Source organism: Mus musculus, chromosome 15 (assembly GCF_000001635.26).
Source record: "Mus musculus strain C57BL/6J chromosome 15, GRCm38.p6 C57BL/6J".
Taxonomy (NCBI): Eukaryota; Metazoa; Chordata; class Mammalia; order Rodentia; family Muridae; genus Mus; species Mus musculus.
Window position 1 is genome coordinate 90352384 of NC_000081.6, and position 17378 is coordinate 90369761.

Here is a 17378-nt window from a genome sequence, read left to right on the forward strand (position 1 = left end):
TTTTTGTATTGAATCACAAGTAAATAACACTGTAGGCAGCAAGTGTAAACTGAGTCTTTGAACTGACTTGTTCATAAAGAGTTATAAGCTAGAGAAATAATCACTAAGCATTATTATGTTTGAAAACACTTTGTTTATCAATACTTCATGCACACCATCAGATTTTGCCATTACAGGGACTGTGTGTTAGAATGATAATCAGTCCCGTCAATAGACATGAGCACACAGGTTCAGAAAGCTTAAGTTGCTTTTCTAAGGTCAGACAACCATCAGATTGAAATCAAAATATTGTCCATAAAAACCGTTCACCCCAAACCTGAGAGATATGAAACGTAACTGAATGAACAACAGGTGAACTAGCAAATGATACTTGCATATAATTAAAGCCCCAGGGTATACATACAAACAACAAATAAGTATTACAAGAATAAAGCTAGGAGGTGTGGCCACGTACATGGAAAAAAGGGAGCTTTTCTCAGTGGTGCTAGAGATGACAGCTAGGGCTTTTACATCTGTAGAAGTGAAGGTGTAGCTGCTGTGTGTGTCAGGGTGTTTAGCTCTAAGGAATTTACTTGGAATGGTGACTGTATGCACATCTTCCAGGTGCAGTTATGGAGGGATGCATGCTTGCTATTTGCATTCATAAGCACTACAGGGCTCCAGAGACAGGGGCCTGAGGTTAGGGGTCATAGAAGTTTGCATCAGGGATAGAGTGTGGATGTATTTGATGTTGGGGATGTATTTTGAAAACAGAACCAATAGGATCACAGCATACATTGGGTTTCAGATGGAAATGGAGTCTGTAATTAATTTTTACAATACCTTGTTTCAATTTATAGCCACAGAAAGAGCTCCCAAAAGGAATTAGTTAACATGGAAAGATTAGAAGCTTGTAGAAAAATAAAAGGTGGGGATTAGCTATAATGATTATTATTTGATCTTTTCAAACACCTTCTGTCGTAGTCAGGGTTTCTATTCCTGCACAGACATCATGACCAAGAAGCAAGTTGGGGAGGAATGGGTTTATTCAGCTTACATTTCCACATTGCTGTTCATCACTGAAAGAAGTCAGGACTGGAACTCAAGCAGGTCAGAAAGCAGGAGCTGATGCAGAAGGGAAGTTCTTTACTGACTTGCTTCCCCTGGCTTGCTCAGCCTGCTCTCTTATAGAACCAAGACTACCAGCCCAGAGATGGCACCACCCACAAGGGGCCTTTTCCCCTTGATCACTAGTTGAGAAAATGCTTTACAGCTGGATCTCATGGAGGCATTTCTTCAACTGAAGCTCCTTTCTCTGTGATAACTCCAGCTGTGTCAAGTTGACACAAAACTAGCCAGTACACCTTCCATTCTGAGAAATGATTACGAAGAGAAGAGTTTTGTGAAGACTTGAGGTACTAGTCTTATTTATTTTATCTGGTGGCTTATGACTTACAGAAGAGAGGTCAAAGCAGAGAAGGCAGCTGCACACCTAGCAGAAATGTGGGCTCTCTAAAGGCGTGAAACAGTACAGCTGCTGCCTTAATGCAAACTGCAGAACCAAGCCATTCACGTGTGAGTCCTGCCCAACTGTTTTCTACCCTCAGTTTCCAGTGTCTCTGTGTGTAAAACAGTCACTGGAAGTACAAACCATTATAGAGATCGGATGGATTCCTTCACACAAAAGGAGAGCACTATGGAGAAGTCAAACCTGTGTGGGTGGGTGTGACATGTGTGTGCCTATGTGGTGTGTGATACATGTTTGTGCGACTGTGGGTTGTATATATGTCTATGTATGCCTGTGTTTGTGAGAGGGGTGTGTGTGTGTGTGTGTGTGTGTGTGTGTGTAGGAGGGGTCTGTCTGTATCTATTTCTGTCTCTCTGTCTCTCTCTGTCTGTCTCTTCCCCCCTCATTGCCCCCCCCCCGTGTGTGTGTGTTCTATATTTTCTTTTGTTACTGATTTACACTGTCGTTACTAAGCCTGTTTGCAATAAGTGGTACTTTAGTCAGATATATGTTGAAAAGTCTCTGTTTAACAAGTCAAAGTAAATTTTTCTTCATGAACTGAAATATTGACATAGTTATTTTCTCTGAGATCAATACTGGCAAAAGGACTAAAGGTATATTTTAACAAGTATAGAGTTCTCCTGGAAAACACTCTCGCACAGGAAAGCTAAACAGCTGAAATGAGCACTGGAGATGTAGTTTAGATGTAGCACTCCCTAGCATTTGTGAGAAGCTAGGATCAAAACAAAACCAAAGATTTGATGAGAAAGCAAAGTACAGTTGTATTTCCCTTGATCATCTCCATAACTCTAGGCCTAGCTCTGGATGGAAGTCTTATGAATTGGTGCATCTCTCCCTCCTACTCACCTCCATCTGGCCCCTCTACCATCTCCACAACCACATCTCTAGACCAAGGCTTATGTGCTGGGTTTGTCTGAATTAAGTCCAATGAAGAAGCTCAGCCACCAGCTTTTCCTGGCCTTGCTCTGGCAATGCAGTTCTTGAGCTGGCTTAATCCAAGGCAAGTTAGACTCTCATATCAGACACACAATGGAAGAAAGAAGTCCACATGCCCAGATCATTTCCCAATAAATAAAACAATAGCATGTCTCCAACTTCAACTCATTAAAGGTGTCCTTAATCCTTTTGCTGACTAGTGAGTCTAATTCACTAGTCCTAAAGAAATGTTCTCTATTGAGAGCAAGAAAGAGGGGTGGGAGGTGAGGAAGATGTTGGAGGAGTTGGGGGGGGGGCAAGACCCTAATCAGAATATATTGTATAAAAATCTATTTTGAATTTTAAAAAAATCTTAGATGAACACCAGGAAACACAATTTAAGAGAACAATCATTCTAGACTTCATTGAAGAATTTAAGGAAAACATCACAACAATTTCTTCGGTACCAATAAAGAAGCCTCCACTTTTATTGCCAATGTTTATCTAATTTACACGAATGTAAGTTATCCTGAAGGTTACTATGAGGCTGTGTGCAGAATGTCACACAGTGGAAAGTAAAATAAGTAAATAAGTAAGTAAATAAATAAGTAACTAAATACAATGGAGATATCTATCTCACCTCTGTGAAAAACACAAAGTTGTATCCTGCAATTGTCCTCTGAACAACTCATGATAAATCCTAATTTAATTTTAGAGCTGTATGCTTAAAGTTCTGCAGAGGGAAAATGTCTAGCATCCTTCACAGGTATGTCACCTGCTCAGGCCCATTATTAGACTTACAGAAACGCTTTACGGAGGAGAAAAGACAGAGGGTTGCTTCAATCCTTTATATTAACCAAAATAATCCTATGCAGATGAAAAAAAGCAATTTAATATCGATTTATAAATGTAGGTTGTAAGGCTACATAAATATGTATGCATATGTGTGTTTGTAGACAAATAAGTGTCAGTCCTTTCTGTCTAAATGCAGACTTCACCAAATCAGGTGTGAAAAAAAATGGATTTAATTTCACTGAGTTCTAAAATTAGTAGTCAACAAGTTAAAAGCCCTTTCAGTTACTTTTCTATCAATGTGAAGATACACCATGACCAAGGCAATTCTTATTAAATAAAAATTTTAATTGGGGGCTTGCTTATAGTTTTAGGGGGTTAGTCCATGATTATCATAGCAGGAAGCAGACATGATGCGGGAGCAGTAGCAGAAAGTTTTACATATGATCTATAGACAGCAGGTAGAGGGAAAAAGAAAGAGAGAGACTTGGCCAGGTACGGGCTTTTGAAACATCAAAGCCCACCCCAATGACATACTTCCTCCAACAAGGCCACATTTAACCCCAACAAGGCCACACCTCCTAATCCTTCCCGAAAAGTTTCACTAACTGGGGACTATGCGTTCAAACATATGAATCTATGGACTCCATTCTGGTTCAAATCACTATTCCTTCTCTATATACTTGGAAGACACTATCTCTTTCTTCAATTAAGCTTCAATAAGAGTATGTATGTGAAACCATGTGCAAGAATGTTTAATATTGATGCTCAAAGTAAGAGGTTCATTAAGCATTAAGGAGAGTTTTGATATAAACTACAAAAGATGCAATTTCAATAAGAGCATAACTCAGTGATTGTTTACCAAGACATCTACACATTTTATAAAAAACATTCTTAAAATCTTTTAAGGGGAATATATATTTGTATAGAAACCTATAATTTTGGTAAGGAAAACCCAATACTACAAATATACAGCTTTCTTAATCTCCCAGCAGAGTAAACATTTATCGGAAATAACTACATTACTTTTTCCCCCTGTTAGATAATGTCCCTTAAGTATTCCTAGAGACAAGACATGTTTCTGGCAAAGTAGAGCCTCTGCTCTTTTTCTCTGGTTTATAAAATACACATTATAAAATTTCATTAGTGGTGCATTACTGGAGCAAACATAGAATTGGATTGATTTTCACAAAACAGACTTTAATGATTTTGAAAATAGTAGGTACAGACTTTGGTGTAAATATTAAAGTGAAAATTGCAGAGAAGGCCCTACACACAACTCATTCGCATGTAGCTTGCAAAATAGATGGGTTTAATAAGGAACTACTCGTTAGGAATTATGAGTTTAATATGAGCTACTTGCAGGAACATGAACAACAGACGCAAACCTTTCGGTCTTCTGGCAAAGTTAACTGGCTATAGACCCTCAGGTAGCGGCAGGTCCTGCGACTCCCTTCATGATGGAATGTTAATGGGCCAATCTTGCGCAGGTCTCATGGGTAATAACAGCCAATTTGGTAAAGAGCTGGAGAAGCAGACATTAGCCCTGTCACAAATGAAGCTGTGATTCGGATGCTGGGGCTGTAATTCTACAGCGCCGTGATCCAAAGCAAGAAGAGTTTGCTTTATTTTGTCTTTAAACTGACACTGAGTATTTAATGTCTTCAAGTAGAAATTCTTCCCTATATCTTTTGAAAAGTTGAGACTTCACAGTGGGGCCAAATTTACCCTGTGCTAGTAGGGTACACAGGTCTATAGTTCACTTATTATTATTATTTTTTACTATTACTTTTTCTTACAATCTGACCTCTAATGTTTTGGCTTCTCTAGTAAGATGTGTTGGTTGCTGTGTTTTATGTAAGTTTGAATGTGTGCCCCTAAGTTTCTTGTGTGGAGATGCTGTGCTCTGAAAGACAGTGTTGAAAGATGGTATTAAAATGTCAGCTGGTGGGGTACCATAGTGCAAGAGGCTTAGTTCACTTAAGATATACCTTCAAAGGGGCTTGGGATACCCTCCCCTCATCTAGCATCCTCTTTGGTGATATAGTCTATTCTTCCCACCTATCTTCACACCTCTGCTATTGGCCATAAGGTACACAGCGAAGTAAGCCTTTCACTAGAGTCTGCCCCACGCATTTTGGACTTTTAACTTGTATCTCAGGTTCTTGGTTATAGCAATGAAAAGTAGATCAATACACTCAATCAACTGAAGATAAAATTCAAACCCAAAACTTCTACAAAACTCGGATATATCATGCTTTTGTCTAGAATGCCTACTTTTTTCCATTTGAGATTCTGCTGAGATACCAAGTTCAGTGATTTTATCAAACAAAGCTGTTTAAAGCAAACACCTTTGCTGTTTGGTCCTGGAGATGTGCAAAGATGGTGTGCACAAGTTTCCTCGTTCAGTGGAAACGTCAGTTTAACAAATGTTTAGCTTTTGTGCGTAGTGAAAGTTCCTGACTCCTTTTTTTTTACTATCTCATATTTTTCCAATCACTTCTAATTTGTTGCAGTATATACATTTTGAGTGGTGAACAATCCATTAACTCGATCTTATCAGCAATGTTCGCAGTCTACTGCTGCTTTCCCCAAAGCTGTGTGTTTTATTCTGGGGATTTTTTTTCCCAAGTAGCAACAAAGCTGGATTTATATTGGAAATCTGTCAAACTGTGTTAAAAAGTTCTTGATTGGATTTGCCGTTTCCCAGCCTCTCTGGCCGCTTCTCAGCCTGGAACTGTTAAAGCTGATCAGCTGGTTCCGTCACAGGTGTGCTGTCTTGACACAGACTCTTTGCACCAGCATGTCTGGAGATTAAAATTTTCTTTGGAGGCTTATGATGAAAAAAAAAATCAATGAAGGCAACTTTTTGTTTTACTAATCTAATCAGTTAGCTTACGCCTGATGGACTATCCACTCAGAGGCTCAGCAAAACCTAAAACATGATTGCTGACTCCCCAGGTACAGGAGAGGAGCTAAATTGAGCTTCAGATAAACAGGTGCTTTTCAGGATATTTAAGGCATGCAAATAGCAGAAATGCCTCATGTTTAACTACCACCACTGTGAGGCATATTGACGCCTTCAGGTCTGATGACAAAGGACAGTGTTGAAAGATGGCATTAAAATGTCAACTGGTGGGGTATCATAGTGCAAGAGGCTTAGTTCACTTAAGATATCCCTTCAGAGGGGCTTGTGATACCCTCCCCTCATCTAGCATCCTCTTTGGTGATATGGTCTATTCTTCCCACCTATCTTCACACCTCTGCTATTGGCCATAAGGGCTCTTAGGGGCTCAGAGACTGAAGTGGGAAACACAGAGCCTGCATGGGTTTGCACTAGGTCCTCTGCGTGTATGCTATGGTTGTGTAGTTTGGGGTTTTTGTGGGATTCCTAACAGTGGCCATGAGGGTTTATCACTGACTCTTTTGTCTACTCTTGGGATCCATTTCCTCCTACTGGGTTGCCACATTCAGCCTTGATATGTGGGTCTGTCCTTGTCTTACTATAACTTTTTATGCCATGTTTGGTTGATATCCCTGGGAGGCCGGCTTTTTTTCTGAAAGGTAACAGGGGAGCAATAGATTGGGATGTGGGGGAACTGGGAGAAGTGGAGGGAGAGAAAACTGTGGTTGGGATATATTATATGACAGAAGAATAAGTAAAAATAACATACAGAAGTTGCAGGAAAATAATTATAGAATACAGGGTTGGAAGATAACTAGGAGTGGATACTGGAAGAAAAGTGGTTTATTATAATGTAAAGAAACAGAAAAACAGGTTAATGGATACACCTACAGAAAGGCTGTTTAACCAGCTTACTTAACCAGCTTGCTTCGAATTTGGCTCAAAATTATGGAACTGGTTTTTCTCTTGCCAATCTCAGGATTAACATTTGGAGGCCCTAACAAGATAAGAAAGATCCAAATTCTGGAGCTATTCTCTTCTCTCCAGCTCCTGGAACACCTCCACCCCTCTGTAGTCAAAGATGATGCAAAAAAAAAAAAAAAAAAAAAAAAAAAAAGAGATAGCAAGCATTTTTTTTTTGTGTGTGTGTGTGTGCATGTGGGTATTTAATGGAAGTTTCCTTTTGGTAAGTCGTAGAAGCCTTTTTTTTTCTTTCTGTAACACTTTCCTGCCTTGTTTCTAAATTTTGGATATGGGGTACCCTGGTCTAGGCACAGGGAAGATCTGACAAGGTCTATGTACTTCCTGTTCAGGGTAAAGGGAAAGTTCCCATGCCCACAAGTTAATTCTGGTTAATTGAGAGTTTAACCAGAGTCATGTTGGGGCACATTGTGTGAAGGTGTCTCTCTGTACCCTCAGTTGTTAATTGTGTATCGGCAGAGAGCTAAATGTTGACAGGATCTTGTCTTGGTATTGTTTTTTCTATGGACCATTGCTGACCTCATATTTTGTAAATATCCTTCCTCACTAGCCTAGAGGTAACCTAGACTTGTCTCTGATTGGCTGTACTAAAGACCTGACAGTCAACAGGTGGGCATGAAGTGGAGGGTGCAACTTGAGAGTGAGAGCGAGAGCAAGACTGGGAGCAGAAATGAGATACAGGAGACTTGCCAGCAGACATGGAGGTGAAATGACAGACCAGAGCAGAACACAGAAGTAGTGCTATCCATGTGGCCGGACATAATGTAAGAATTAGTTGGGTTAAGCTAAATAGCTGGCTTAGAGACTGTCCTAAGCTTATATGTGTGTGTGTGTATATATATATATATGTGTGTGTGTGTGTGTGTATGTGTGTGTGCGTGTGTATGTATATATATATATATATATATATATATATACACTCACACACACATATATATGTGTATATATATATGTATACACACACACACACACATATATATCCATTTATGCACCTGGCAGGTCCATTAGTCCCGCTATTTTTTTCTTCTGACGTGCCCTGGGAGTACTGTACTGACAAGGGGCTATAGTGGGGGAATATGCTTGAGCTTTTTAGAGAGACCTGGTACACCAGCAGACGTGCAAAACAAAGCCAGGACACCCCAGGATGTTGGGGACCAGATCTAGAGTTTGGAGATGCCCAGTGTAGGGATGTCAGACAGACAAGGAGTTGTTCAAGGAGAATTTCTCTTGGTCAAAAGGATGGACCTCTGAAGCAGAGGACTCCAATTGTTAAATGTTGTCTCATGTTTTCTGTTGTCCATCGGCTCTATGTTTTCCATTGTCACCTTGACTCTATGTCTTGTCTTGTGAGTGTACCTCATGTGATGTATCTTGATTCAGGGTAACTGGATAGACAAATGATAGGGCTGATAAGCTGCCCCAGAGGTCACTCCTGAAACTTCAGAGCTTTGTGGGACATGGGATATGGCAGGACTGTGCATGTCAGGCCCTGTAACCTTTTATTGCGATGGCTCTACAATGTACTATGTAGCCTGCTGGGCATTGGAATCAGCAGCAGAGGCTACCAAGGCAACCCCTCCACCCATATACACAATTGCAACATAAGAGGAGGTCAGAAAAGCTTTGCTTGATTTGAATGTATGAATGTGACCATTGTATGTTTGTTTCTGACCAGCCTCCCTTGACTGTGTGAGTTTACTGTGTTTCCTGATTATAGCTCAGCTGTTACTATTATAGCCAGAGATGGCCCGGGGTTTAGAATTTATCTCTATGCTTTCTGGCCACTGGGTCTAATGTAATAGGGTTTCAAACATTATTTGTGTATGGATAACATTAAAGTTGTTTAATGCTATCCTATTTTAGTAAAAAAAAAAGAAAGAAAGAAAGAAAGAAAGAAAGAAAGAAAGAAAGAAACCTGGCTCTGTAATTAGGTTATTGGAGACAATTCAAAATCTCTCAAGCCTGGCTGGCCACGGTTGGAGCTTCCTGTACTTGCTATCTTCACTCTTGAAATAAAAAAGGTACTTCATTTTGATATTGCTGAAGTATACAGCTGAGAGATGTCAAACTTCCTTAGGAGGAAAATTTTGAGCTTTACTGAAAATTTAAATAAATTAAAAAAAAAAAAACCTGGATATTTTTTCGTAAGGATCAGCTTTTAAAGATACCTAAATTCATAAGGTTATGGGGCATTATAAATTTATAAAATACTTTGTTACAATGTATTTATTAATATGTGATCTAGATAAATAGATAAACAAAAGGCTAAAAGTTAGGGCCACAGCTATAAACACCAAACAGTGAACACCAGTTATTCCTGTTTTATGAGGCAGTGAGATAGTGACCTAAGGAGTCTGGCACAAGGCCTCTCCTTCCCTAAGGTCTACTCAGGCTAACAGAGAATGATTTAAGAAGGTCTCACTTCCTTGTTTCTGCAACATTGTTAAGCTGTAGCTAGTTTGGTCAACTGAGTCATACAAGAAATTGTTATGGTCTGTAATGGTATACTATGTAAAATTAGAAAAAATAAATTGCCAGTTTCCCTATGGACTTTATTCATGAAAAGAGCTTCAGTTTGGAAATTGTTATTTTATTACAAATTGTTAAAAATAATTAAGCCCCAGTGCCTCTCTGCAGCCAGGACTTGGCCCAGACCATAAACGAGAAAGACACTAGAAAGTTGATTGCCTCACTTTATCCAGACAAAGTCAAGTCAGTCTCCCAGGTTCCTCTTCCACAGGAGAGCTTCCTGCCTGGTGGCTGAAGGCTGATACCATCCTGGTATCTCTGCCCACAAATGTCATGGAGACCGTAGGGGCCTAGAATGGCCATCTAGCTAATGGACTGGGCTCTGTCTTTTTGACTGGTGCATAGACCATTTGGATTATACTTCTCACTATAATTTATCCTTCTCAGATCTCTGGCGTCGACAGCAAGGCTAACTGCAGCTCTGTCTGCTTGGCAGCAGCAGGCAATCAGCTCCTTCCTCGAAGCCTGCAGCCACATTGTTAGTTCATCTAAAGCTACTTGGTCTCTTGTTAAGGAAAGGCAGGCAGGTTTGCCTTGCTAACGGGCTTTCTATTAAGGGATAAACAGGTTTCAGGTGTAACATTTGTACTACAGGAACATGCCTTAGAATAACTGTTCTCAACAATAGCTACTCATATTATCTCTGATAAATGATGAGATGAGATGGAAAAGTCTATACGGGTTATAAAGGTATAAAAATGATTTAAGGTTTTTGAATAATGGGAATGGTTTTAGATTTCTTCCCCTTTCCATGCTATTGTTATGCTAAGATTTCAAAGATTTCAAAGGCACAGAGTTTTAACACTGATCAATGGAGTTCCGGTAATCTGGTAGAGCCCTGACTACTTAGTATTCAATCGCAAGCTCAAGATTTTAGATTCCCTTTGGTTCTTTTCTAAATATAGACTTATAGTTGCTTCTCATCAGGCTAAAACCATCTCTGTTCAATCTATATATCTGGCTCTCTGAACAGTGGGAAAATGTTCACGCTCTTTAACCCCAAGCTATAATTTTTGCAGGACTCACAGGAATGAGTCTATTCTAGCTGTTTTACAATGTGGATTTCAGTACAGAATCCTGCTAATATATCTAGAAATTTTACCTCTTTTTATAGAAACTAACAATTCATGTAAGCTTCAGAGCGTCAAAGAAGTCGTAAGATTTTGATCCACCTGTTACGGGTCAAATGGACTCCAAGTAAACAGAGCCTAAGTTTCCCCACTTCTCTGTCTTCCTGAGAGTGCCATCTCCCTGGTCTTGGGATTCCTGCTCCTCTTCTCCAAGTTACTAGGACTACAGGCCTGAAAGTTCCAAATGTAAGACTTTCCTTTAATTTCTGTCCCTAGTCTATATTTGTCTCAGAAGATTTCCATTTGGCTCACATTCATCAGTCACCTGCAGATGACAAACTACTGCTCTCTTGACTTCCTGAAAGCTGATGTGAATCAGTTCAGCTAATGTGATTACTCCCTGTCTCTTCAGCTGGGTCAGCTAACTGGGTGCTTCTGATAAATGCCCAATTGCCCAGCCTTTGACTAACCTTTCAGCCTTCCTGGGTCCTGACAATGATGCCTTAGTTTCAGCTGGAAGAAGTTACAAAAGAGTACATTATCTGTCTGTGTCATGTCTATCCCTGTCCTGTGTTCTGTGTCCCCCAACAGAATGAAGTAATAAATCAGAAAGAAAGAAACAGAGAAAGAAAGAAAGAAAGAAAGAAAGAAAGAAAGAAAGAAAGAGAGAGAGAGAGAGAGAGAGAGTGGGGGAGAGAGAGAGAGAGAGAAAGTCCCCAACATAGACAAAATGGCTACCTATAATGTCAATTGGCATATTGGAGAAATGGACTCAGATGTATCAACAGGTAAATTCATTAACTGAAATAGTTCTGCTGTATGTACCTTGTGAACCTCAGAATCACTACTAACATAGGCAAGCACAGGGAGGAATGGGTTCCATGGCCAGACTTAAAACACATTGAGAGAAACATTACCAAAAAAGCATTAAAAAAATTGAAAAAAAAATGTTTGTTGCACCTTTAAAAAATATTCCATTCTCAAATGAGAAAGAATATCAGAATATTATGATTTGTTTAGGGGGCCTGAATTATCTTACTGAGAATAATTTTCTCCCCTGTTCTATCCATTTACATGATAAATGTAATAATTGTAGTTTATAAATGTAAATGTAATTGTAATTAAATGTAAATGTAAATAAATGTAAATGTAATTTATAATGTATATTATAATTTTATTTTTCTTTATAGCTGGGCAATATTTCATTGTATATATGTACTACATTTTTATTATCCATTAATCAGTCAGTGGATAACTGGTTTTATTTTATTTTATTTTACTTTGAGACCGTGTTTCTCTGTGTAGCCCTGGCTATCCTGGAACTCACTCTGTAGACCAGGCTGGCCTCAAACTCATAAATCTGCCTGCTTCTGCCTCCCAAGTGCTGGGATTAAAGTCATGTTACCACCACGCCCGGCGATTTTAATTTTTAGCTATCCAGAATAGAGCAGTGTCTTAGTTACTGTTCTTTTGTTGGGTTGGAACACAATGACCAAGAAATAAAATGACCAACCTATAAAAGAAAGCATTTAATTGAGGGCTTGCTTACAGTTTCAGAGGGCGAGTCCATCTATTATGATGGTGCTGGGAACAGGCAGCAGGGATAGCACTGGAGTAGCAGCTAAAAGCTTATATTTCGACACATGGGCAGCAGGTGGAAAGAGAGAAAAACTGGGTCTGGTGTGGAGATTTTAAAACTCAAAGGCCACCCTCAATGATACACTTCCTCCAACAAGACTATACTTTGTAATCCTTCCTAAAGGACTAGTAAGCCTTACATTCAAATGCATGAGCCTGCAGGGTCCATTCTTATCCAAATCACCACAGTAGCAACTATGAATGTATAAGTATCTCTATATTAAGATAACCTTTGGGAATCTGCCAGGAGGGGTATAGCTGGGCAATACAGTCAATTTTCTTTCTAATTCTTTTAGTAATGTTCAGCGTTTGTTCCCAAGTGGCTGTTGTTGTTTACATGCCCAGCAATGTGTACAGGGCTTCCCTTGTAGTGAGATGGAAGCTTAAAGCAGTTTTATTCTGCTCTAAATGGTGGCCAAGGACAACAAGCGCTTTTTAAATGTTAATTATTTGTTTATATTTCTTCCTTTGAAAATTTTGCTTTCAGTCTCATAACCCATTTTTTAAAATTGGGTTGTTTGTTTTCCTGTTTTTAGTTCTTTGTATTTTCTAGACACTAATCCTCTATTAGATGACTACCTGGCAAAGCTTTAATTCCATTCTGTAAGCTGTCTCTTTGCCCAATTAACAATTTCCTTTGCAGTGTAGAAGCTTTTTAGTTTTGGGGGATCCCATCTGTCCGTTGCTTTGTTATTCTGTCTAGAGTTCTATCTGAAAGTATGCTTCTCTCTGTGACATAAGTGGAAGTGCACTTCTCACTTTTTCTCCTAAGAGTGTTGCAGCAGACAGTGGACCAGTGTTTGTGGGGCTACATGCTGAGAGGAGGGGAGAATAGACTATAGGCTAGATGAAAGTAGAGAAGGGAAATATTAGGTCCAGAGAGGATTACAGTACCAACATGGCAGGCAAGCTGTGCCTGCTGGGGCAATAGTGGTACAGCAGTTCATGGAGTTACCACCTGTTCTCTTGATTAGACTTGAGGCCTGCTCCACAGGAAGGAATTCATGCTTCATGCTGTAACCACTTTCAAATACCAGGGTGAAGGGAAGCCATAAGCCTAGAGTAGAATTTATTGATGTTGGGTTTTGTTTTGTTTTTTCCAAATAGTCATGGAGTCAAACTCCTTCCTAAATATTTGTGGTGTTTTGGATGGCTTGCCTCCAAGAGTCTCTGGCATCAGAAAGCATGGTTCCTAGTTGGTTGCTGTCTGGGAAGGATGAGAGATGTGGTTTTTGGAAACAGTGTGAATTAGGGGTCAGATGTAGGCTTCAAAAAGCCTCTCACCATCCTTAGTGAGATATTTACATTTGGTGTGTGGATTGGGAAGTGAGTTCTTAGTGGCTATTCCAGCCCTATGCCTGTCTGCCTGGTAGTTATGGATTCCTATCTCCATGGGACTATAAGTCCCATAGAAACTTTTCCTTCTATAAATTGCCTTGATTGGGGAATTTTATCACAGCAATAGAAAAGTAACTAAGAATATTTATATTTGTATCCATAGATTTGAATCATTCTCAGCCTCAGAGAAGATTCTTATTGCGGAAGATAGTGACTAATGCAGAAGTTAATAACTGGCCTCTGAACATGACGTGGCTATTGCATACATGATCTCAAAGCAGCTGTTATTACCAGGATAAGACCACAAGATCTTCAGAAGATAAAGAGTTACACATATCAGAACGAATGAAAGAGAAAATCGGAAGACTATCTGTCCAGATGAAGAGCTAGTAGCTGTTAATGTCTGCTAAAGAAGGGGAGCTACTTTACTCTGTGAGAGGTTAGCCATTGGTAATATGGCCTTGCCCCGTAGAACCACACCACTTGGGTGTACATATAGGTAGAGCTGAATGGACTTTAGAAGGAGATGGAAAATATGTTGGAAAAGTTGGAGGGAGGAAGCAGGGCATGGATATGAACAAGATACAGTACATCTGTGTATGAATATGTTTAACAACCCATGATCTTACAGAGTGAAGGGCTGGCATGGCTCTTGCTGTAATCTCAGGGTTATTTTAAGCACTTTACTCTTCTAAACAAGAAGAAATTGAGGCAACTATCCAAGCCCATTTGCAACTTGAATTCCCTTTTGTTTTCATCATCATGGAACAAACATACATCAAAATCTGTAAGAAATGGTGGAATTTCAAAAAATCATACATTGTCCTTGGTCCCAGGGTGTCAAAATAGTACTCACTCATTTTTATTTAAAAGTTTGAACACCCACTGTGATGATTTGAATAAAAATGCCCCCCCCCCCCATGAGCATATATAGGAATGCTTAGTCACCAGCCACCACTGAGTGATACTAGTTGAAGGAATTAGAAGGATTGGGAGATGTGGCATTGTTAGAGGAATTAAAGGCAGGTGGTAGTTCAGGGCCAGCCTAGTCTACATAATGAGTTCCAGGCCAGCAAGAGCTATGTAGAGAGATGGTAACTTTAAAAAAAGAAAAAAAAAGGAAAAGGCATATGTAAAATTGTTTCTTTTATAGGCATATGTTTGCAATATAAAGGCACCCACTATGTTTTTAGATGGTGAAAAAGGAAAGGATATATTCCAACACAGTTAACACTAAAACCAATGAACTTGTTTACTCTTTTTACGATTTATTTGTTTATTTTTATGTATATAAGTGTTTTACCTGCATGTGTGTATTTGTATGTACCACACGCGTACCTGGTGTCTGTGGAGGTCAGAGTGTGATGGATTCCCTGTAACTGGAGTTACAGATGGTTTTTGAGCAATCCTGGGGGACTGGGAACCAAATCTTGGTTCTCTGCAAGAGTAGCAACTGCTCTTAGCAGCTGAGACATCTCTCTGGTCCCCAACCAACACTTTTTACTTTTTATTTTTTTTTAACTTCCAGAAGAAAAATCAAGCCATAAGAATAAAAGACAGACAAGGGATGGACTATTGTACCGTCTCAGCTAAACCAACCAACTATAAAATTAGGCTGCCGTTTTCAGAAAGCCGCTCTCGGGAGTTTACCTCCCACTGGCCCTGCTTACACTGCTGCTGGAGGATGATCTTCATGAAGTCAGAGGTGCGCACCAACTTAGAGGAAGACATAGGAAACGAATAGAGAACCCCCACAGACAAACCCCCAGAAAGGCCTCCCACAGAACCATCTGCTTAAATTTGGCAAAACTTTGGCAAAGAAGAGCACTGGCGAGTAATGATGTATTAGCGATTCGTTGTTTTCCGTAAACAGCGGTCATTAACCAGCATCTAAACTTAACTAACTCTCCAATCTCAGAGTCAAGTGTTGTTGGCACTTAGAACACACTTAGAACTGTGCTACCTTCAGAAGCAAAGTTTGTTTCTGACCTCTACTCTTTACTCTTCTATCTTTCCTCTTGTTCTCTCTCAATCTCTCTCTCTCTCTCTCTCTCTCTCTCTCTCTCTCTCTCAGGAGGTTATAAACAGAAGAATAACTTCTACTTCTGAAAACAATTTTCAATACACACACATGATACTAGATATCTTTGGAGCATCTTCGACTTGTGTCAGATGTATGGAAAAAATTACCTTTTCCTCAGTTTTGATAAAAACTTAAAATTTCTCTAAAAGAATTAAAAGGAACCTAAGAGCTAGATTTTATTGTTTTAATTTAATTTAATTTATTTTATCTTCCTTCCTTTAAATTTGGATTAATTTGCATGGGATACTTTCTTATCATGATAGCCATGTAAAATAATGTCATATAATAAAACTATTTGTCTTTAAATTCTCTGTCTCTCTGGCTCTGTCTCTCTCTGTCTCTGTCTGTGTGTGTGTGTGTGTGTGTGTGTGTGTGTGTGTGCTTCTTTTTTTTTAAATTAGGTATTTTCTTCATTTATATTTCAAATGCTATCCCAAAAGTCCCCCATACCCTCCCCCCACACTCCCCTAACCACCCACCCCCACTTCTTGGCCCTGGCGTTCCCCTGTACTGAGGCATATAAAGTTTGCAAGACCAAGGGGCCTCTCTTTCCACCGATGGCCGACTAGGCCATCTTCTGATACATATGCAGCTAGAGACATGAGCTCCAGGGGTACTGGTTAGTTCATATTGTTGTTCCACCTATAGGGTTGCAGACCCCTTTAGCTCCTTGGTTACTTTCTCTAGCTCCTCCATTGGGGGCCCTATGTACCATCCAATAGCTGACTGTGAGCATCCACTTCTGTGTTTGCCAGGTCCCAGCATAGCCTGTGTGTGTGTGTGTGTGTGTTTCTCTTTTTCAAGTAAGTATACCATGCCTTAGAAACTAGAAGTCATTTTGTTACCAGGAAAATGTGGATCCCTTTGTAAAATTTTTTAGTCTCCTTAACAAAATAATTTAGAAACAGACTCAGAAGAAAGCAAGTATGTTTTTTTCCTTCTTTTTCTTTCTTTTTTTATGTTAACCTCAGCAACTCCTGGGGAAACAGAGATAAAAAGAGGAAGAGAAAGCCTTACATTTTAAGGAAGCAGGCAAATGTGGGCATGATGGTACACACCTTAAATCCCAGCACTCGGGAGGCAGAGGGAGGAGGATATCTGTTGGTTCAAGGCCATTTTGGTCAAAATAGCAAGAATTTCAGGTCATCCAGAACTACATAGTGAGACCCTGTCTCACAGGGGTGGGGGGCTGGGGGTTGGGAGAATGGGAACAAACAAGCAGCAACCATCCACAGGGCAGACAATCAGCTGCATGATGGCAGGCAAGGTATTTCAGAGAAAAGAGTTGGAAAGGCCCAGAATATCCAGGAAAGCACGTCCAGACTTTGCCCATTGCTACAGACAGGGGGGAGAGGAAGGGGGGAGTGGAAGGGAGAGGGAGGGGGACAGGGAGAAGGAGAGCGAGAAAGAAGGAGGAGGAAAGGAAAAGATAGGAAGGAAGGAAGGAAGGAAGGAAGGAAGGAAGGAAGGAAGGAAGGAAGGAAGGAAGGAAGGAAGGAAGGGAGGGAGTTATTTTAAGGGACCGGAGAAAGCTGGCAGGCTGTGATGTCACGTGAAGGAAGCTCTATAAGGCACTGAACAGGGCTTTCCTAGAGAGGATAAGTCTCATACCTCATTACA

At 39.9% G+C, this 17378-nt stretch overlaps 1 long non-coding RNA gene across 1 annotated transcript; it reads left to right on the plus strand.

Annotated features, from left to right (window-relative positions):
- Positions 1-1326: 1326 nt before the first annotated feature.
- Gm36480 (predicted gene, 36480) lies at positions 1327-16061 on the plus strand. Its single transcript, NR_155426.1, has 3 exons — positions 1327-1394; positions 13839-14114; positions 15204-16061. It is a non-coding gene; the product is annotated as a predicted gene, 36480 (long non-coding RNA).
- The last annotated feature ends 1317 nt before the right edge of the window (positions 16062-17378 follow it).